A 23,245-nucleotide genomic window follows, 5' to 3' on the forward strand; every position below is an offset into this window, starting at 1 on the left:
TGAACTGTCTTTTGATTGGCATATGTGTATATCATACAAAAAGCCTTCCAAATTAGCATCCTTCTTGATAAGTGGCTAGCTTTCTAGTCTGGACATATACCCCGGTTGCATCTAGAACCACAACCTCTAACAATACCATATATGGTAGTGCCCTCCCTATAATTAGTTTGCACAAGGATGGTTGCCTATGCACATGTTCAAATTATGAGACATGTAAAAACTCCATAGACAAAAATAACTTAACACATCTGAACATTCAGTTTCTATGGAGACTGAAATAAAAGTGAACTGTCTAATGGGAGTTTGTTTTTAGCCCAATGTTTTACAGTTTAGGAGAACTTCAGAATGCCTGGAGGTTGGTTATTATTCCAAACACATTATGCTAATATGCAATTGTGTGTTCTAATGAGAATCATTGATGACAGTTAATTTTAATTCCTTCACCCTTTGCAGTCCCTTATAAATGCTACAATCACCCATTAAGGTTGTCATTTCTAAAGTTTGGGAGCTTAGTGGAAGCTCTTCCCATTAATTTGCATTTTTGGTGTAGTGATAAGAGGTAATCAAGAAGACACAAATTAAACTTGTCCTTGCTTTTAATAATAAAAGCATTTTTATTATATAATAATATATTTTTTACGAATGACTTCCAGTTGCTTGGAAGTCCATCTAATTTCTGAGTCTTGTTCATAACATGCATTGAGTTTCTAAGGGATTGATTATATAATTCAGAACCTTGCTTCAAGTGCATTGGAGTCATGATGCATCTGATAAGTAAAAATCAAAACAAAACTTCAACTTCCCCTGTAGTGTTTCAGCAGTTATAAATTTAAGATCTTCATCAAGGAAGAGATGTCATATGCTAGAACCCAAAACCATGATTTGTGTGTGTCTGTGTGTGTGTGTGTGTGTGTGTGTGTGTGTATGGGTATGTTTGTGTGAATTATGGGAAAATCTGTGAACTCTTTCCCAAAATAATGTTTTAAAATGCATCAAATAAAAATAATATAGGTAGAATTGCAAAGGAATTCAACTTTATTGAAACTATCAAAATATTTTTAAAAAGTTAATGGATTGTAAACATGTTTATCTATCTATATAATATATATGTATATATATTATATAAAGCTAAACTGACTGTTCACCACTGAGAGAAGGGAGAGTGGAAGAAAATTTTGTAACTTAAAAATGTACATGTGCATACAGATGAAAACAAATATAATAAAAATATAAAAAAATAAAATTGGTATTTAAAATGCAAAACATTTAATGGACTGGATTTATTTAATATTAAGATAACTATCCACATAATTGATCATATCAACAACAAAAATCATAGGATGATCTCAATACAGACAGAAAAAGCTTTTGACAGAATATAACTCATTCCTATTAAAAATTTTAGAAATCATAGGTATATATGGAGCTTTCCTTAAAAATGATAAACAGTATCTATCTAAAACCATCAACAAGCATTATCTGTCATGGGGATAGATCAGAAGACTTCCCATAAAATCAAGAGTGAAGTAAGGATGCTTATTATAATCATTAATATTCAGTACTGTAATACATATTCTACATATAGCAATAAGAGAAGAAAAAGAAATTGAAGGCATTAGAATAGGCAATGAGAAAATAAAACTATCATTCTTTCAGGAAATTTAATGGTATTCTTAGAGACTCCCAGAGAATCAACTAAAAAATTACTTGAAGCAAAGCAAAATTTGAACAGTATAAAATAAACTCACATAAATTATCAGCATTTTTATTTATCACTAACATCAGGAAGAGTTAGAAATATTCCATTCAAAATAACTGTAGATATTATAAAATACTTGGAAGCTTACCTGCCAAGACAAACATAAATACTATGTGAACATAATTATAAAACAAGACAGATTGGAAAAATATTAATTACTCATGGGTAAGGTGAACCAACATAATAAAAATGGAAATTTTACTTAAATTAATTTACTTATCCAGTGACATATTAAACTAATAGATAACTATTTTATAGAGCTAGGAAAAATAATTCATCTAGAAGAATGTCAAGAGAATCAATGAAAAAAAATAAAAGAAGGTAGCTTAGCAGTACCAAATCTCAAACTAGGTTACAAAAAGGAAATAAAACAAGGTGGTACTGGCTAAGAGACAGAGTGGTGGACCAGTGGAATAGATTAGGTCCATTATACATAGTAGTAAATGACCATATAGTCTGTTGTTTGATAAACCCAAAGAGCCAAGCTTTTGGTACAAAAAAAAAGCACTCTTTAAGAAAAACATCTGTGAAAATTAGAAAGCATTTTGACAGATATTAGGTATACACCAATAACTCACATCCTGTAAAAGGCCAAAGTGAGTACATGATTTAGATATAAAGGATGATATCAAAAGTAAATTAGTGAAGTATGGAAAATTTTACCTATCAGATCTATAGCAAAGGGAAGAACTTGTGACTAAACAAAAGTTAGTGATCATTACAGAATATAAAAATGGATAATTTTTATAATATTAAATTAAAAAGGTTTTGTTTACACAAAACCAATGCAGCCAAGATTAGAAGGAAAGCAGGACACTGAGGAAAATTTTTCAGTTTCTCTGAACAAGTTCTCATTGAGAACTGAGTCAAATTTATAAGAATACAAGTGATAGGAGTAGGCAGTTTTCAGGAGAAGAAATCAAAGCTATATACAGCTATCAACTGGAGAAATGCAAATGAAAAATATATTGAATTGCCTTCTTTGAATTCTCAGATTGGTTAATATGACAGAAAAGGAAACTGCTAACTATTGGAAAGGATGAGGAAAACCTAGGATATTGATTTACTGTGGTGTAGTTATGAATTCACACAACCATTCTGAAGATCAATTTGGAACTATGCCTAAATGACTATAAAACTATATGTGTATATATATATATATATATATATATATATATATATATATATATACTCTTTGATCCAGCAATAGCACTAATCATGTCTTTATCCCAGAGATCAAAAAAAGAATGTATTTGTATGAAACTATTTGTAAAAACTCTTTTTTTTTGTGGTGACAAAGAATCGGAAACTATGGGGATGTTCATTAATTAGGAAATGGCTGAACAAATTGTGGTATATGATTGTGATGGAAAAAACCATTGTGGTATAAGAAATGAGAAGCAGGATAGTTTTAGAAAAACTTGGGAAGACTTATATTTACTGATTCAAAGTGAAGTGAGAAGAGCCAGAATATCATATACAGTAATAGTAATATCATAAGATGAATGACTTGCTTATTCTCAGCAATATAATGATCCAAGATAATTCCAATGGACTCATGATAAAAATTGTTTCCTCCAGAGAAAGATCTGATGGAGTTCGATCGCATAAGGAAACATACTATTTTGCATTTTCTTATTTTGTCTGTGTTTTCTTTGGCAATAAGACTAATATGGAAATATATTTTGCATGATTTCATATCTGTAATTTATATCAAATTATTTTCACTCTTAAGAAGAAGAGAAAGAGTAGAGGGAAGAAATGAATTTGGAATTCAATTTTTAAAATGAATGTTAAAATAGTTTTACATGTAGCTGAGAAATACATGATGAAATAAATAAAAAAATATAATGGGAGAACAAAAATTCATGGACCCAAAGTTAAAAACCTCAAAAATTTAAGATGACTAAGATGAATTGTTTTTCATCAGTCTTTCCCGTATGGATAATGTCTATGGTTATAATGGTTATAATTACCATCTGTAGCTCTGCTTTTTAGTCTGAAAGTCCACCCAATTCTTTTTTCTTAAAAAGATCCATCCAATTTCTGATAACTACACTAGCTACTGACTAGTCTACCTCCCTGCTATTCCCCTGTAGGCTACTTCTATTTGATGTTTTTCTGCATTGACTCTTTCTTTACAGTTCTATTCAAGTGTATGAAATGCTTCTGGTATTTCAGCACCTGCCTTTGAAACCCTGTGACCAATATAAGCCTCATGGTAAGTTGGACCTAACTTTATTGATCTTTTCTGTGTGGTCTGCAAATCTGTGGGAAGTATCATGATATCTGACAATCTCTTAAAAGTTGAGGTATTTGAATTGTTCTGATTTTAAATATATGTATGTATAAATACATACATATGTATGTATAAATACATACATATATAACACATACATATGTGTCTAGACATATTTATGCTTATACACACAGATCCTAATTTAATAGCAATCACTGGTCTATATATCTAATATCTTTGGTTCAACAGAGTATCCTAAAATATATTACCTTACATGATCTTAGTGTTCTATTCAGTTTATAGTACTCAGTACTTTAAAGTAAGTCTTTAAAGTAAGGTATTTATCTTCAAAAATAAGGTCCAGGAACATAGCCATGAGCAGACTATGCCACTCATTCATTAAATTACAGTGGTTTTCTCTTTTAGTAGGAAAGGTACATTTTTTTTTAGCATTCAAAGTACTCTAAAATCCTGCCCCACTCTACCTTTCCAATTCAATTTTTTGTTAATCTCCTCTGAAAACCTATTGGTCGAGCCTAGGGCTACTTTACTAGAGCAACTTTTGGCATCCATTTGAAAAGTATGGGAAACTGTTAATAACAACAACTACAATGTATTACATTAAATGAAATGTTTTGCTTTCTAAGTTATAGTACTGAAACTTAGTACTGGTTAGGTTCAAGATGTTGTAGTCAAATATATTCAGAATTTCTCCATTGATGCTCTCCAATATTGTCACCAAGGTAGGGTAAGAGTTCTTGAAGGCTATGCCAAGGAAATTCAAATTCTACAGACCTGAGATTATTCCTATAAAGTTTGTCCCCAAAGTATTAGGTCAATTTTAAGCTTTACAAACTCCAAAAGTATAAATGCTACAACATTTACAAAAAATAAAATTTGAAAAAAATTATTTAAAAATTTTAAATCTTTATATATTTTTCCATTAAAATTCAGTATGACCAATATAACCATTCTTTATTTCTTTCTCAACAATTTTTGAATTTTGAAAAACTCTTTATTAATTGTTAGCTATTAACATTCTACTGGATTGCAAAAGTATCACCTAGGAAAAAATACAATCAAATTGTAATGATATTGTATTAAAATCAAAATAGAAAAATTACTATTCAAAATTTGCAATAGTAAATTAGTATAAAATAATTAAACTTTCAAATGATTTTGGATGTTTGTCTAATTTATAATTCTGAAGTTATTAAAGCCTAAACCTACATGATACCATTATAAATAACTAAATTGTGGCTCAACTCCAGTAGTCCATGCATGGATGATGAGTTCTTTGGTCTTGAAGACCCATAACAGATAAAAACAGATGGTCTTTATTTCTTTATCTATACTTCTACAAGAAACAGTCATAGAGTAGTAAAGGAAGAGTCTGAAGATAAGAAGAATTATTAGTTTTTAGACCATTTACAAACATTACTTTAAAAATGGTTACAGGGGCAGCTAGGTGGTGAAATGGATAGAGCACTAGCCCTGGAGTAGGAAGACCTGAGTTCAAATCCAACCTTAGATACTTAATAATTACCTGGCTGTGTGGTCTTGGGCAAATCAATTCCACTGTTTTGCAAAAACCAAAAAAAATGGTTGCAAAGTGATTTCCTTTCAAAAGATGAACAAACTAGCAAAATACTGGAGGAACTGAAACAATTTAATGGACTCTTTTTGTCATGACCATTTTTTGGCCACCTGTCCTGCTAACATATACATAACTGTTATCACTCTTTGTTTTTCATTTCTGAAATTATTTCATGACCAATACTGCCACTTCCTCTCAAAAGGATATGACAATCCACTCTTCTATGACTCCACTGCCATCTCTCTGACTTTCCATGCCAAAACATCCTTTGCTGGCCTCTCCCTTTATTAGAATTTAAATATCTTCAGGACAGTTTCTGTATCACTTCTATAGTTATATACCCAACAGTGTTTTTATGACAGTATTCTATAAATTCTATAAAGCTTTTCATTCATTCATCTACTCATTCATTGAAATTCAATTGAAGGGAAACCAGGATACATTAAAATTGCAGCTAAAAAGAAGGCTATGTAAACATTTTTGCTTTATTTGCATAAAGGAACTGATTTCATTTGTGTACATGATAAACAAAAAAACCATTATTCTATAGAATACTTGCTCATCTTAGGTTGTAATATTCACTGTGAAAGTTGGTAAATGGACCACACGGAGAAAGTTTTAGTGTATGAACCAACACCTAATGAAGAAAATGGAGTAGAGAAATTCTACCAAGAACTTGGGAAGATTCTCCAAATCAAATCAATATATAACTTGATATTTGGTGATTTCATTATGAATGTGAACTAAGCATAGGTCTATGAAAAATGTGTCATAAGATATGGCTCCAGTTAAAGAATTAAATGATAAAAGGTGGTAGATAGAGCACTGTTAGGATACTTACTGACAAATATTAATACTCTCCTAATCAACTTTCTTATCTAGTCTAATGAGTGGCAACAGAGACCAATATAAAAAAGAAATTTTATTCTATTTTTAAACTTTAGCATTTTCCTTGAGAACGTATTTTGGTGTCTATGACTTGATATATTTGCATTTGAGGTTATTTAAAAATGATAAAATATGTCTATATGGTTTTGCATATCTTCCTTTCTGCTTTAGTTTCCCTATGACCCTCTCCTAGTTGCTGAGAACAGATAAATAAATCTCTCAAATATCTGACAACTGTCTAAGCAAAGTTATTGTTCTTCTGATGAAATTGGCAGAGAATAAAAACATTTGAGTTTTCATTATATTACTAACTGTAGCAGAGTTAATTAATTTTTTTTTTAGGTTTTTGCAAGGCAAATGGGATTAAGTGGCTTGCCCAAGGCCACACAGCTAGGTAATTACTAAGTATCTGAGACTGGATTTGAACCTAGGTACTCCTGACTCCAGGGCAGGTGCTTTATCCACTACACCACCTAGCCCCCCCCCTAGAGTTAATTCATTTCTAAAGCACTCAAGCTTTCTTATTGGCAAAACAAAGTCTCTACTTCTTTGATTCAAACTTGAAAATATCCAGACCATAAATTCTTTTTTATGTTGGTTTTCTTTTTAGATTTTTTAAGGCAATGGGATTAAGTGGCTTGCCCAAGGCCACACAGCTAGGTAATTAAGTGTCTGAAGCCAGATTTGAACTCAAGTACTCCTGACTCCAGGGCTGGTGCTCTATCCATTGTACCACCTAGCCGCCCCTTTTAAGTTCCTTTTTTTTAACAGTTTAAATTTTTTTTTATTTAAAGCAATGGGGTTAAGTGACTTGCCCAAGGTCACACAACTAAGCATTTTTTAAGTGTCTGAGTATGAATTTGAACCCAGGTGTTCCTGTCTCCAGGGCTGGTGCTCTATCCACCATGTCACCTTGCTGCCCCCAGACCATAAGATCTTTACATGGGATTTATGAACTTTTTAACTTTTTTATAACTATTTGAAAATAATTGATTTCCTTTGTAATTCTATATATCTTGTGAATTCAAAAATAATACTCTGAAAAGAGTCCATGGACTTCACCATATTATCAAAGGGCTCTATGAATCTCAAAAAGTTAAGAACTGCTTTAGAACAATTAACTCCATTTCTGAGCAAATCAGTTAGAAAGTGCTCCCTTATAATGAACCAAAATATGCTTTGCTGTAACTACCACCTCCTCAGCTTATTTCTGTTCACAGGGACTAAGTGGAATAAATGCAGTTCTGGTTCTGACAGCTCTTCAAATATCCGAAAATCAAAGTTATGGTTGTCATGGTTATGGGAGACATTATGCTACTGCAAAAAAAGAGCCCTGGAGTAAAGAATGACTTAGAATTAAATCCTACCATTAACACTTAGTTATTGTGTTATTATGGACTGTTGAAAAACCTCTCCAAAACTCAGTTTCTTCAATGTAAAATGCAAATAATGTCTGGAGGTCTGACATCAGAAGGTTATTACTAAAATCAAATGGTTGCTTTGCTGACCTTACAGGTAAAGAATTTGGTTCAATATTTTTACAGGTGCAGATAATTCCCTGGATGAGGAAATATCTTCAATCAATACCGGTTCATTCTTTTCTTTAGACTCAGATCATTGAAGGATCAAACAACTTTCCCAGGGTCATATAGTTCATATGTATCAGAGTTGGAATTTGAACCCAAGTCTTTCTAGTTCCCAGGGTCACTATCTATCCATTATGCAGAAATGTCTCTAAACATTTAGATAACATAAACCTTATAGCTCAATGTAGAAGTTAGATATTGTACTTCCCTCTCCAATTTTTCTCTTCTTCAGTTTAAACCTCCATTTCTTTCATCCTTCATAAGGCTTTGAGATCCCTAATGTTCCTGAACACTTTCCTCTGGATATTCTCTAGTCTGTTAAGGTCCTTCCTAAAATGGTGTTGCCCAGACTTGAATGTAATATTCTAGATGGGATCTAACTAGGGCAAAATGTAGCACGTTTCTTCAGCATGTGATTATACCACCTGGTATCCAGATCTACATATATAACTGTGGGAGAGTTTTGTGAAGTCTCTTTCAGAAAGTCTCTTTCAGAAAGCTAAGTGGCACAGTGATTAGAGCACCAGCCTTGGTGTCAGGAGGACCTGAGTTCAAATCCAACTTCAGATATTTAATACTTTACCTAACTGTGTGGCCTTGGGCAAGTCATTTATCCCCATTGCCTTTCAAAAACCTAAAAAAGGTCTTTCCAATCAATCAACCTGGGTATTGAGAAATGGGAGAGGGGGAGTGAGAGTGTTCTCATGGTTTTCTAACTAAATAGAAAATCACATCTAACGTTGATTGTACCCTAATCTTTAAATTTTATGGCACCAAAATGCTGTTCCTATTGATTAGACTTTCTGAGACCAATGTGGGTCATAACAGAATTCTGGGCTCAGTCATGTTAATCAATCAATTAATCTATGAATAAGTCATTATTAGACATTATGCTAGGTGTTGAGGAAACAAAAGTGAAAAATGAAATAATTCCTACTCTCAAGGGACACTCTACTTACGTTCTATCTACTGGTCTCCTTTAAGATGGGCTTCTTAACCCAGCTAAGAAATATCTTCATGACTCGATTCTAATTTATATTATGTCTATCTTCCAAAGAGACTGATTGAAGAATCTATAAGAATCTTTAAAACACAAGAATTCTATCAGGGTAAAGTCAAATCTTCTTTATTTTTTTCCTGATGGATTAAAAAAAGTTTAATAATGCTTACTTTAGGAATAAGAGGATAAGCTCTTGGTTTTGTTTATGCAAATTGGAGTAAATAAAACTTTCAAAATAATTAGGACACCAATAAATTTATGACTTTTATATTATCTTTAGCATTTAAAAATTCTCCCTAGTTTTGGAAAAGTCTTGGATTTGGATGCTTCCTTAGTAAAAGGAAAGTCTTGTTTCTTTTGGTTGCATAAATAATACAATTAGATAAATGAGTAGAAGTTAATTTTTGTAACCAGATGTTCCCAAATTCTGGGTACTTGAGTATCATAGACACAATGCAAAGCCTCATGGACTCCAACGTCAAAGTCTTTTATTTTGTGGTCCAGAGATGGACCTATTAGGAATAGTCCAAGATTTCCCTAGGGTACTACCTGTGGAGTCCTATACCTTAAAATGATTCAGAGAACACTTGAAGAAAACCAATTTAACCAAGGTAATTCTGGACATATTTCAATCTCTCAGGGTGGTTCCAGAAATTGCAAAAATTTGTTTTATAGCAAATATTGTGATACTTAGAAATCATTCTAATTTTTTTAAACAATTCCACAAAATTTGTCATGATTACCAAATTACTATATGAGGCTCATCCAAGTATCATTAAAATTGACATCAAAGTAGGGGTCAATAGTAAAACATTAATTCACAATATTAGCTTTCTGAGAACTAGCAGTGTTTTTGTGAGACAGGAAAATTTAGACTTCTCTTATAAAATTTCCCACTAATTCCTGAATATTGTGATAATCACCATTTTTATATCTATATATTTTACTATTAATCTGTAACCACCCCTGAGCACAGGAGTAAGACTTGAATTAAGAACTATTATTTCTTGTCTTGCTGTGACACAAGATTATGGATATTTAAATTTTTATCCACTTTTCTTATATTCTTAAAGCTCCTACTACTGTTAGTTATTTGTTGTTTTTTACTTTGAACACATACATTTGTGTACTATTATCTTCAGTCATTAGGATTTAATGGATCATTTACTCCATTTTCTTCTTCAAACTCAATCAGACATAAACTAGTTTATGTAAATTGGAATGTTAAATTTTTGGTTTGATTAACTTCAGAATACATGTAGTAACAAAGGAGAATGCTAGGGTGGTGATTCAAGATAAGTTCATCACTACTAGAAATTATTCAAGAGCCCTTAAATATTGTCTAAACTTATAATGAATGTAGATTATTCAAGGAAATATTAAACAATTTACAATATATCATCCCAGGCTACATCCCATTTACCAAAAACCTAGAAAGACATAATCAGATTGTTAAAATTATACATCAAAAGTTTGCTCTTTCCTAAATCAAGGACAAATTCACATTCTACAAATAGAGTATAGATAAATAGAATAGATACCCAATGTATTATTAAGCATTGGAAGAATTGGAATTAGAGCATTATCATAGACAAAAGTATTGTATCCCAAAATCCAGACATAATAAAATAGTATTCCTTTAATTAATATCAACATAACATACTCTTCAAACTTCATGAAAACAAAGCCTTTCAAAACAGACTTGCAAAAGAAGGAACCAGAACTAGACTGGAATATTCATTTGAGTTATATATATATATATATGTATATATATATATATAAATATATATATATATATATATATATATCCTTCTTGTCTACTGCAAGAGGTATCGCATGGATGCATTTGGTGACGTTTAAAAGATAAGTTAATACCCCAGTGATTTTATTTCATGATAATTAGCATTTTTTATCTATCTTCATAATAATACACAGAAAATTTAAGATGAAATAATATTAGCAAGATAAGTGACTGAATATAGGGACATTTCTATTTAAACTTCATTTTTAAAAGCTGAGAAAGTTAAATATGATATTCATTTCACATAATCTTAACAACCACCAGCATAATTAATTGCACAATTACTTCTTGCCTTGATTATTACAGTGATTATTAATTGGTCTCCTAGCCTCAGGTCTATTCCTTCTCTCTTCCATCTTCCACACAACTAACTACCAAAGAGATTTTCCTTGAGCACAGTTGCTATACACCACAAATTCAAGTCACTTTCTATTATTCCTAGAATAAGATATAAACTTATTTGTTGATTTTAAAGTTATATATAGCCTGACTTCGGTCAATTTTTATAACCTCATTATATATTATCCTCATCATACACTCTATAGTTTAACCTGACCTCACTGTTTATCCACAGAAATAATTCCATCTTCCATGGCCATGCTTTTGTACTACTGTCTGTCATATTTGGAATCCATTCTGTCATTACCATCGTCTTATAGAATCCTCCACTGTCTTCAAAAACTCAGTTTAAGCATTGTCTCTACATGTTGCTTTTCCTAATCTTCTCACTTGTCAGTGCTTTCAGTCCATAACTATTTTGTATTTGTTTTGTAATTTTTATAGTTTTACTTATATTATAATGTTGTATCATCAGAAAGTATGCAATATCCATGAGAGTCAGTTTTATTTGATTTTTTTGTCTTTATATACCTAGCACATAGATTTGTATTCTTAGAATGATTGACACATAGTAGGTGCTTAATAAATTCTTCTTAATTTTTTTATAGCACTTCCAATTCCAAAACATTCAAAAAACCTTCTTTAAATGACTACTATGTTTAAGATACTATGTTTGGGACACAAAGACAATATAAAACCAGGTCCTGCCTTCAGTAAACCTCTTGTTATTGTTGCTTGTCTTTTGTTCTTGAAGACTACAGCATCAGGGAGGTGAAGTCATGATAAGCACATGAATTGGATTTGAATGAGGGGGATGCTGTGCTAAGTCACTAAACTCAATTTCTCTTCCATAACCATCTGGGTCTAGTGGACAGATATGAATCAGGATGACTGGAGATAGCCCAGGCTGGGGGGCAATCAGGATTAAGTGATTTGCCCAAGGTTACAAAGCTCTTACACTTAGCTACCCCAAGTAAACATACTCTATGAGAATGAAAGAATTTTAACTGATAAATACATTCTAAACACAATATAAATTGAGAGTAAACTCAAACAATTGTAGAAAGATTAGAAAAGACGTCCTTTAGGTGAAGGCATAAGAGTTGAGCCTTGAATGAAACACAAGTATTCTGAGAGTCAGTGGTAAAATAGTAGTCTATTTCATGCCTTCAGCATGAGGCTCTAAAATTCATTTTTGTAAAGGGACCTAAGTTGGGAGATGGAATGGATGTTTCATTTTACAAAGAGTTTACCTCAGTACAACACCAAAAAAATGCAAAATATTAGTTCTGCTCTGTTAAGATAAAGAAGCTGAAGATTAGAGAATAAATTACTTCATGACCTACTCTCCAGAAAGAAAACCAATTCTCCAATCTTCAAAATCTCCATCCTCAAACCCAGACCTAAATCAATTTGATAATGAAGCATGCTACACATATTGTTTGACTCAAACAATAGTTCCTGTAAATTCTAGTACAATAATTAAGAAGAACCAGTACCCTTTCTTGATTATCCCCACTTGTCTCACCATACTATCATCTCCTTTCACCCAATGCCTTCTTTGTATATCATGCAATTGAACAGGAGATTCAATGGGTTAATCCATCAATAGATGTACCTAGGGTGCACACTATTGATGGATAATGAGCCCAGGACTGAATAGGAGGGTTACATTTCATTTGGAAAATGCATAGTAAATTTACCAATTCCAAATGGTCCCTAGCATAAAATCCCTTTTTTATGAACAATAGTATTTCTTTAGTCAGGCTATTTCATTACAGATATAGCAATTCCACAGTCAAAACTGTGAATAGCTTAAAGTGCAACTGATAGTATAAATAGGCTGTAGCATATTACTAATGATGATGTATAAGAAGTGGCATAACAGATATTGTTCATCAAATGTATGACTGGAAAAGGAGATTTGGTAGTCACAGAAAGATCTAAAGGAAAGATTCTAGCACATTAAATAGACTTTGGATTGATCTTCAAGAGAAAACTAATGAGAAAACATGGACAAGAATAACCCAGGTTGAAAACATATGGATGATTGAAGGGGATGTATTCACTAATGAAACCAGAAAATCAGAGAAATATAATTATCCCCAAAATTACCATAGAATAATGAATTGTTGCTGTTTTGGAGGACCATAACAAACTTTCTGGTAATAGGAATTAATACCTATACCATTAAAAAAATACACACACAAGTGGGCAATGGGGAGTGGAGGTAACATGAGAACTACCACATAACAACAAGTCTAGAAAATGTGTTTTCAATTTATGTTAAGACTCAGACTGGCTCACAAACAAATCTTGTTTAGGCTGGACCTGTTTTGCTTCAGGCTGGAGGTTACAAACAGAAGTTGATTTCAAGGTCCTGGCTAAAAGTACTATTCCAGTACACTTGAGATGATCAACATTTCACGCTCTTTCTGTTTTTCCCTAGGAGTCTTGGATGAGAAGCAGGCCCTATGGGTCTGCCATCCCTGATTTGTCTCTGGCAGAAGAAGAAAATTGGCTCCTGGTTGCAGATTTTCCTAGCCTTTACTGTCAGTTGTATAAGAGAGAGAAAAAGTCAGTCTGGAAAGACTGACACTTCACCTGCTTTTAAAAATAGCAATAATAATTTCTGAAGCAAGGAAGATTTGCGAAGAACTTTTCTCTTAATCATTCAATGTATTAAGTAAGCATGATGTGGCACAGAATAAAGAACACTAGACCAGTTCAAAGATTTAGGTTTGTACCTCAAATTTGACATTTATTAGAGGAACCTGGATATATTTTCTGGGTGTAAATTTATTCATCTGTAAAATGGGGATAAGAATGCATGCTCCATCTACCTCATAGGTTTGTTGTGAGAAAAGTGTTTTGTAAACCTTAAAGCCCTATAAAAATGAATTATTGTCCCTATTTTCCAGAGAAGGAAACTAGTATTCAGAATTTAATTTCACTATAAGTTTTTCCTTATCCTCTCCTAATATGAAGTCTTACACTTCAATAAAAAAAGAAACAGAACAATAAAAATAAAACAACATATCCAGATTGATAAAATTCATTTAAGGCAGTTTTTTTAAATTAGGTTAAACCAGTTTTGCACTTTTTGTTCAGGAGTAATGGAAATAATTGAGGCAGCATTCTCTAATAGTTTGTATGTTGGATTTAGAGTTGGGAAGATTGAGGTTCAGATACTGCCTCTGATAATTGCTCTATATTCTTGAACAAAATACTTAAGCTGTTTGGGATGGAGATATTATCAATATCATTTATCTCACAGTGTTCTTATGAAATAAAATGAATTAAACTATATAAAGCACCTTATGATGTATAAAGTATAATATTAGTAAGATAATATCTACTTTAATCAATTCTTTAAAGTATGAGTATGTCTGCTCCCATGAGTTCATAGAATTCTAGAATTGGAAGGGAACCCAGAGTTTGTCTGCTACAATTGTACTTGGAAATCATTCCCCTACACACTGTTTATTAGAGATGTCCATCCTATTTCCTCTTAGTATGTCTAATATGGGACACTCACTATCTCTCAACTAAGTCTATTTTATTTGGGGATGGTTTTAATTTTTGCAACATCTTCCTTATATGAAGTCTGAAATCTTCCTCTCTGTGACTACCTATCCTCCTAATCCTTAGTTCATCTCTTTAGGGCCAAGTCCTAACAAATCAAATCTATTTTCTAAACTACATGATGAGTCTTCAAAAATTTGAATAATATGTTTTTTCCATCAAGTGAATGATCAAAAGTAAAAGCAATATGCTATGCTCCTATTAAATCTGTCTTAAAGAAATTAAAATCACCAGACAGACCTACCTTGGGAAGGATTAGGCATCAGGTAATAATAAAACCTTGCCATTTAACTATCAGTTTAGTTAAAATAGAATGTAATTCAAATCAACTTACTCCTCAACTACCTTTATACAATTTTGCCTTTGAAAGTACTTATTTAATTCAAAGGAATGAATGCAATCAAACCTGGAATTAAGTTCCAAGACTGGGATCAAAAGCTGGAATTAGGTCCCTAGAATTATCATGTGATAACAAATAAAATCACAAAAATATAGCACATAATACTTACGGAATTTCCCTTCCCCTAACTTACTAAGATATATATTCTTATAATCACAAAATGTCAGAATTAGAAAGAACTGAAAGATGATCTAGTTTAACCCTTATCTATCAAGTGGCAACTAAACTTTGACTGAAGAATTCCAGTGGTTATGGGTAAGGATCTTTCTAAAAAGGCCATTCAACTTTTGATTAACTTAAGTTGTTAAGAAGTTTTATTCGCATCAGGTCTAAATTTACCTTTGTAGATTTTAATCATTGATTCTAGTACAACTCTGTAGGGTTAAACAGAACAAAATAAATCTCTTCTGTGGGATAGCCCTTCCAAAACTATTATACTTAGGGGCAGTTAGGTGGCACAGTGGATAGAGTACTGACTCTGGAGTCAGGAAGACTCTGAGTTGAAATTTGACCTAGACACTTAATAATTACCTAGCTGTGTGATGCTGGGCAAGTCACTTAATCCCATTGCCTTGCAAAAAAGAAAGAAAACTATTATACTTAAAGTCAGCTTTTATATCTCCCTTAAGCCTATTCTTTTCCATAAAAAATGTATCCATCCCTTTCAACCTATTTTCTTATGGCATAATTTTGAAACTTCATTATTCTAGTTGCCTTCCTCTGGGCAGCTTTTTCAAATCCTTAAAAGTGGATAGAGTTCAGTAGGTTTCTCATATCCTTGATATTGTTCACCATGCTTATTTTGAAATGAAGTTTGACTTTTCTTTGTTATCCTAATATATTGTTATCTACTCACTTGTCCTTAGGGTAGGGGAAGTGAACAAATAATAAATCAATGTACCTTAATGAATCAATGGAAAATGGAAAAGAGAAGTGTGGGAAAGGACTAGTGATGATCCTAATTTGTAATCCTTCATTTGTAAAATGAGTATAACAACCTGTGCATTGACTATTAAATGAAGTCACAACCAATTATGGGTGCTAGGAAAAGATTTTACTAAGTATTTAGCTCTATAGAGTTAAAATATAATACTGGATCTAGAGTTTCATAAGATCCTTTGAACTTTTAATTAGAAAGATTTTGTAATATATTTGCTTTAACTCTTCTTAGAGGAGAGGGAGAAAGGGCCTGAATCTGCATAGACTTCTGGAATTTGGAGTTCTTCACTCATCTCTTAAACTAGGGAAATATACTTGGTTTGGCATAGGTGAGAGACTAAAAGAGAAGATAATAAAAAAATGGGGAGAAAAACATACCAAGAGGAGAAAGGTAGTGATGCTTTATTTAGGAGCCTCTCTTAGTTCTGTCATGCTCTCATATTATGTGATATTTCCTTGCCTCAAAGGATAAGTTAAACAAAATTATAGAAGTCTGCATAGGTCTATGCCAGTCTTCCTACCTCTAGTACAGATATTGAATATTTTCAGTATCTTTCTAATCATACCTTAAAGTTCTTCATACCCTGTCCTTACCTTTCCAGTCTCCTTTTCTTTATCCTTTTATAAGGCTATAAGTCAGCAACACTGATCTACTTGCTATTCTTCACATACAATCCCATTGACTGCACTTTGAGTTCATTTCCCCCCTGAGATTACTTATCTCTTATATATACATTCTTCTCACTCTTGTTCGTTCTCTCTCTCTCTCTCTCTCTCTCTCTCTCTCTCTCTCTCTCTCTCTTTCTCTATCTGTCTATCTGTCAGTCTGACTGTCTATCAATCTATCTCTCATATTATTTATTTATTTGTAATGTATCTCTCTGCCAATTAGAATTAAGCTCTTTGGGGTCAGAAAATCTTTTTTTCTTTAATTTAGGAAAAAGTCCCCAATACTTAGCATTGTCCCCTGGCCCATAGTAGGTGCTCAATAAATGGTCTTCTACTGACTATCCTAGGATTTAAGCCCAAGTGATTGGATTCTGAGGCTTGGGCTCTTTCTTTACACCATGAATACGCTAAGATTTAACCCATCATTATGATCATTTGCTCTAAGTTAACATAAATAGCTTAAATAACTCCCAGTCTAAAGAGTGATTCAGTTCCACCCACTCCCTTTGCCTCTTAGCTCCACAAAGTAAGAATGGCTCATGACCCAGAAATACTTTTCCTTGGTGCTATTGTGATTATTACAAATATAAGTTATTGGACAGTAACAAAGATAATAGATTCTTCAAAATGTATTAATATGTTCACAATTCTCCAATGACCCTTAGCCTTTCATGGTATTTGGGCAGGGCAAAAGGGTCCATTTAGAGAGACCTATCTGCCTATAGAGTTTATTTGTCTCAAAGATGAATGCACATGTGAATACCAGTGCTCCACATTTCCCATCAAAAAGGAAATAATCTCTGTGATCCAGCTGTAGCATCACACTTTAATTTGTAGCTTTTCCACCTCTGTATAGAGCACTTGGCACATATATTATTTAGAAATATGATTTCAAATTATTATAGGCAGAGAAAAGTTTACAGAAAAATGATGAAGTTGGAAAAGAAGCAGTCATTGAGCTAGAAAGGGATATGAAGTCTTACCATATGGCATCAGCTGCAGAAGAAAACAGTATCTACAATAAGGCAATTCCTTTAAATTCAAGTGAGAAAGACAGAACTGTGAAATGTATCATTGGGGAAAAAAGACATCAATACTTTTTGTTTGTTTGTTAACATCAATACTTTAACACAGAGGCATATCATCATCATCATCATCATCATCCTTTACATTTTTTGAGTACTTTAAAACAGTGTACTGTATTTGCTGCTTTTGCCCTTAAGCAAATAACTTTCTTGACCTAGAACTCTCTTCCTTAATTTATAAAATGAGTACATTGGTCTAGATGATATCTGACATTCCTCCAAACTCTTAACATTCTGAATTTTTTTCTGGATATACTTCTAGACGTTATCCCTATCAAATGAACTACTTGACCCCAGGTACAGTTTCATTTTTGTTTTTTTTTTTATACTCAGCACCCAGGACAGTATTTGGGACACAGCTGTTACAGAAGAAATGCTTGATAGATGAATCTAGAGTAAACAAAGAATATTCATATCCATTTTCTCCTTTGAGTCTCAGAAAAAGCTGGTATAGGAAGTAAGAAAGACACGATTCTTATGTGACACAAATTGCAAAAGATCAGGACCTGGAATGAATCTCAGACACCATCTAATCCAACTCTCTTTGATTTATAGATGGGGAAATGGAAGGATGGAGAGGTTAAATGTCTTGGTCATGGCCATAGATATAGTAAGTGATGGAAAATAGATTTCAATCAGGGTCCTCTGACTCCAAATCCAATGTTCATTCCATTACAGTATGCTGCAAACTTTAAAAGGGTGACATAAAAAAGAAGTCATATTTTCAAAATGTATTATAGAAAAAGATATAAATAAATAATCATTTCAAGGTCACTGCCTATAATGGATATTAAAGGTGTCCATTAATTATTTACCAATAAATCATGTCAAACTAAATCAAAAAAATCATGTGAGATAAGGATAACTAATAGAAAAAAGAAAAAATTAGAGGCAATATTGTTTATTTTAGATTTTAATAGATTATAGAATTAAGAAATTTGGTTTCTATTTCTTAATTCACTGATTCTAGGTTCATGAACTTCAGTATGCTATATCGTCTTTCCTCTAATATTGTCCAATAATAATAATAATAATAATAATAATAATAATCCATATCTAGCTCTGCCATTAATTGTATTATTTTGACCAATTCATAACATTTATTTTATTTATTTGTTTTGATTTTTGCAAGGCAATGGGGTTAGGCAACTTGCCTAAGGTCACACAGCTAGATAATTATTAAGTATATGAGATTGGATTTGAACTCAGGTCCTCCTGACTCCAGGACCAGTACTCTATTCACTGCACCACCTAACTGCCCCCAATCCATATTATTTAGATGTGGAAGGAATCTGACAGATTAAATAGTACTACTCTCTCATTAAAAAGAAAAAAAAAACCCAAACATTTATGCTTTCATTGGCAAAGAAAAACTTCAAAATCATTCTGAATCTAAGTCTGACTTTTCATATAGTATGTCTTCATGCTTCTCAAAACACTCATTTATTGAGGAAGAAACTGTCATCTCCTTGGGTTCTCAGCTACTTCCTCTAGATAATCTCTAAGATCACTTCAGTGCTTACACACTATGATTCTATTAAATAAAGTCTAGGAATAGCTAATGAAGGATAAATCAATCTCATTTAGATGTATAAAAGATATTCTTTAATCTATTAGGATTTATGACTATAATCTATTAGGATCTGAGATAAACCATGTTGCCTCTCATTTTTTTTTAATTCTTTCTTTCTTGTATTAGCTACCCCAACCTCATGTGTCTTTTTAATTTGATTTGGCATAATTTATTGATATAGTTGATATAGTTCATGAAAAAAGAACATCTATGGGATATAACCAGACTATATCATGGTCAATTATAATTACTTGGACTTTCCTCCTATCTAACTCATGCAACAGTGAGATGACTATGATTGATTGACCAATGTTCAATCACTAATGTGACTCAGAGTGATTGGGATGGGCCCCAAGGATGAGATGGGCAAACAAAATCCTTTTATCCTGAATGTGTCCCCATTATATGCTAGAATCTCTCAAGGTCAAAGAGAGTAGTAGAAACCAGAAGGACAATAATCTAGAATGTGAATTTTTTTCACATCCTTTTATTAAGTGAAACATTAAAAATAATCTCTCATCAGATGTTTTAATTTAATAGTCTTCTGGAATAAATTGATACTTTAAAGAAAACAATGAGCTTTTTACTGAGATAATTTAACCTAGTAGAAATGTCTATTATTTAAACAGCATAATCATATGTAAAGCTATTATTTCTTACAGGACCTAGACACTGCAGAGATAAGCATCATATACATAATTAAATGTTTTAGGATTTATGAAAAATGAAACCATTTTAATAGAGAGATTATCATTAAATAAATATTATACATCAATTACATTAATGAACCCAATTCTCTATGCAAACATCTTTTAGTCAGAGCTTTTGGTATTTCTCTATCTAGGATGAAATTTCTTCTATCAAGTAGAACACCCCTTGCATGCCAAATTCACAAATTAACTCTTGCCATTATCTATAAGTATTTAGGGTTGAGAAAACAATTTGTTTTTAATGTTTCAATCATCCCACTGATATCATTAAGTACTTAGTATGTGCCAAGAGCTGATGATACATATACAAAATATGAAACAGTTTCTGTGATCAAGGAGCTTAGATTCTATTGTGTATATGTGCAATTTTACATATATTAATTACACAGAAAGGATTTCAGAAGATTTTTTCAAAATCAGATATAATAAATTTTAAAATATGCAGTTAATAATTTCCACAGTTATGGAGAGTATAGTTGAGATATTCTAAATACACAGTAAGCACTCCTCAGGCCAGTTTTCTGTAGAATCATAAAAGCATAGTGTTTGTAAATAGCAAAAAGATATGTCATGCCTAAGGTAAGGAAACTGAATATTCTAGATACAAAAGGGCTTATCAGCTCTGACCAAATGCAGAGGAATATTTCAGTCCATTTAAAATCCTTATGATTGTTGGCTCTGAGTTAAGATAAACAGGTTAAACAGCCCCTAGGCCAGATGATGGCTCATTCCACACTCTTTCTCTATCCTTTTAGTTCTCCAAAGTCAGAACATCATATGACTCAGAAGGACTTTTCCTTGTTTCCATTATGAAGGTTACAAGTCCAAGTTATCAGATAGTTTAAAAAGCTAATAGGTTTTTTCCCAAAATGTGCTTATATGGTCACTATTTTTCAAGTGTCCTTAACATTTTATAATATTTGGACATATTTACAAATAAAAGGTCTTTGTCAAGTAGGTTGATTTCCTTATAGGGAACAAGACCTTTACCCCTCCCCCCCCAATTTGACTTTCCAAAAAATACTGGATATTAAAATTTTATTTGTTTTTAAATTTTGACTTCCATTACAAAGTAAGACTCTAATAAACATCTGTGAAGTATATATATATTTAAAGGAATATTTATAACAGAATTAACCACACCACTCAAAATAATTGATGAAACTATAGCTTTAAACCAGTATAACTCCTATATAGTAGGAATTATATTTCTTTCCTCTTATGGTTTCAAAGTAATCACTTTCTAACAAATATGTAATTTTTTTTTGCAAGGCAGTGGGGTTAAGTGGCTTGCCCAAGGACACACAGCTAGGTAAATAATCCATGTCTGAGGTCGGATTTGAACTCAGGTACTCCCGACTTCAGGGCTTGTGCTCTATCCATTGTGCTACCTAGCTGCCCCTCACAAATATATAATTCTTTTTTTTAGGTTTGTTTTTTTTTGGCAAGGCAATGGGGTTAAGTGGCTTGCCCAAGGCCACACGGCTAGGTAATTATTAAGTGTCTGAGACCACATTTGAACCCAGGTACTCCTGACTCCAGGGCTGGTGCCTTATCCACTGCGCCACCTAGCCGCCCCCCACAAATATATAATTCTTAAAGGTAAAACTTTAAATCTTTATTTCTCTCAAGGGAAATTTCATTTCTTAGGATATGTAAATAATCAAATAATAATAATATTAATAGTTATTATTTACATAGTACTTTAAATTTAGGAGAGAAACTTGTTTTCTTATTTAATAATGCAATGATTGGTGCTTTCATTATGTCCATTTTGTAAATAAGGAATCCAAGAGGTATTAAATGATTCATTCAGGGTCACAGAGCTAGTAATTTCATCTGAGGCAAAAGTCTGAGAGGAGGGATGCATTTAGATATGAGGGAAAGCCTACATGAAAGCACAGAGCAGGAAGAGGGAAATTTATAAAATGAAAGGTGATATGATTTAAAATCAATCAGCCAGGGTTCAGATTCCACCTATACCACTTAATTACCTGTGTGACCTTGGGGCGTCATTATATTTCTCTGAGCTTCAATATATATCATCTATAAAAATAAGTAAGGATATTGGTGTATCATAGAATCAAAGGATTGTGGATTTATAGTTGGAAGAGACCTCAGAGATCATCAAATCAAAGGGTCCCCTGAACTTCTAAATCTATGCAAACTAATGATGTTATAACACCATGACAAGGAATATTTAAAAAAAAAACTAAATGGGAAAAATGGATTGACACTAGCTTGGTCTTGAATGATTGTATTTGTGTTTCTGTATTTGGGAGTGTGTTTTTTTTAGTCATTGGAAGCTACAGGGTACTGTAAATAAGTTAAAATAGAAAAAAGAGTATGAGGTGGTTATATCAAAATTCAAGAGTCCAACTAATGGAATTGTAATGGCAGGAGAAAATGAATAAGGCTACCAGTAAGTTGAGAGGATTCTTCTATGTAAACTTATCAGGACAAGGGTTGCCCAGGATAGGCAGGCAAGGATGGGTTGTGAACTGCACCACTGAAGGGAGCTTCCAGATGAATGAGATAAGAAATCCATCTGGATTTTTGAAACAATAGATAATATATTTTTTAACAGGGGTCTCAAAGAGAACTGGAATACAGAATATAGTCTGGTAGATATGTGAAGGGTGGAATGAAGAGGGGAAAATTCTAGAAACAGGGAAAACAAGTTAAGATACAACTACAACAGAATATCAGAAGAATGAGGGTCTAACCTAGAGAAGTAATTATTTTGAGAAAGAAGGATGGGGATGGAAAGAGAAGAACTCAACTACTTGATTATGGGAAAAAATAATTAATGACGATTCCAAGATTATGAGTCAATGCCTGATTATTAATGATAATCATTCAATTTCATTCTTTCTATTTTTCACCTGCTATTGCGGCCTATGAAAATCTGTGATTAGAAATCCAAAGTGAAGTTATTATTTTCTCCAGAACTGATACTAATGTTTAAAATGGTAAAACACATTTTAACACAGTATTCATATTTTTTGTGCATTGTAATTGTAAGAAAGATACTTCTTCCAAAAAACACCAGTCCCCCCCCCCCCCCACAAACAA

The sequence above is a fragment of the Macrotis lagotis genome, chromosome 1, assembly GCF_037893015.1.
Source record: "Macrotis lagotis isolate mMagLag1 chromosome 1, bilby.v1.9.chrom.fasta, whole genome shotgun sequence".
Classification (NCBI taxonomy): domain Eukaryota; kingdom Metazoa; phylum Chordata; class Mammalia; order Peramelemorphia; family Peramelidae; genus Macrotis; species Macrotis lagotis.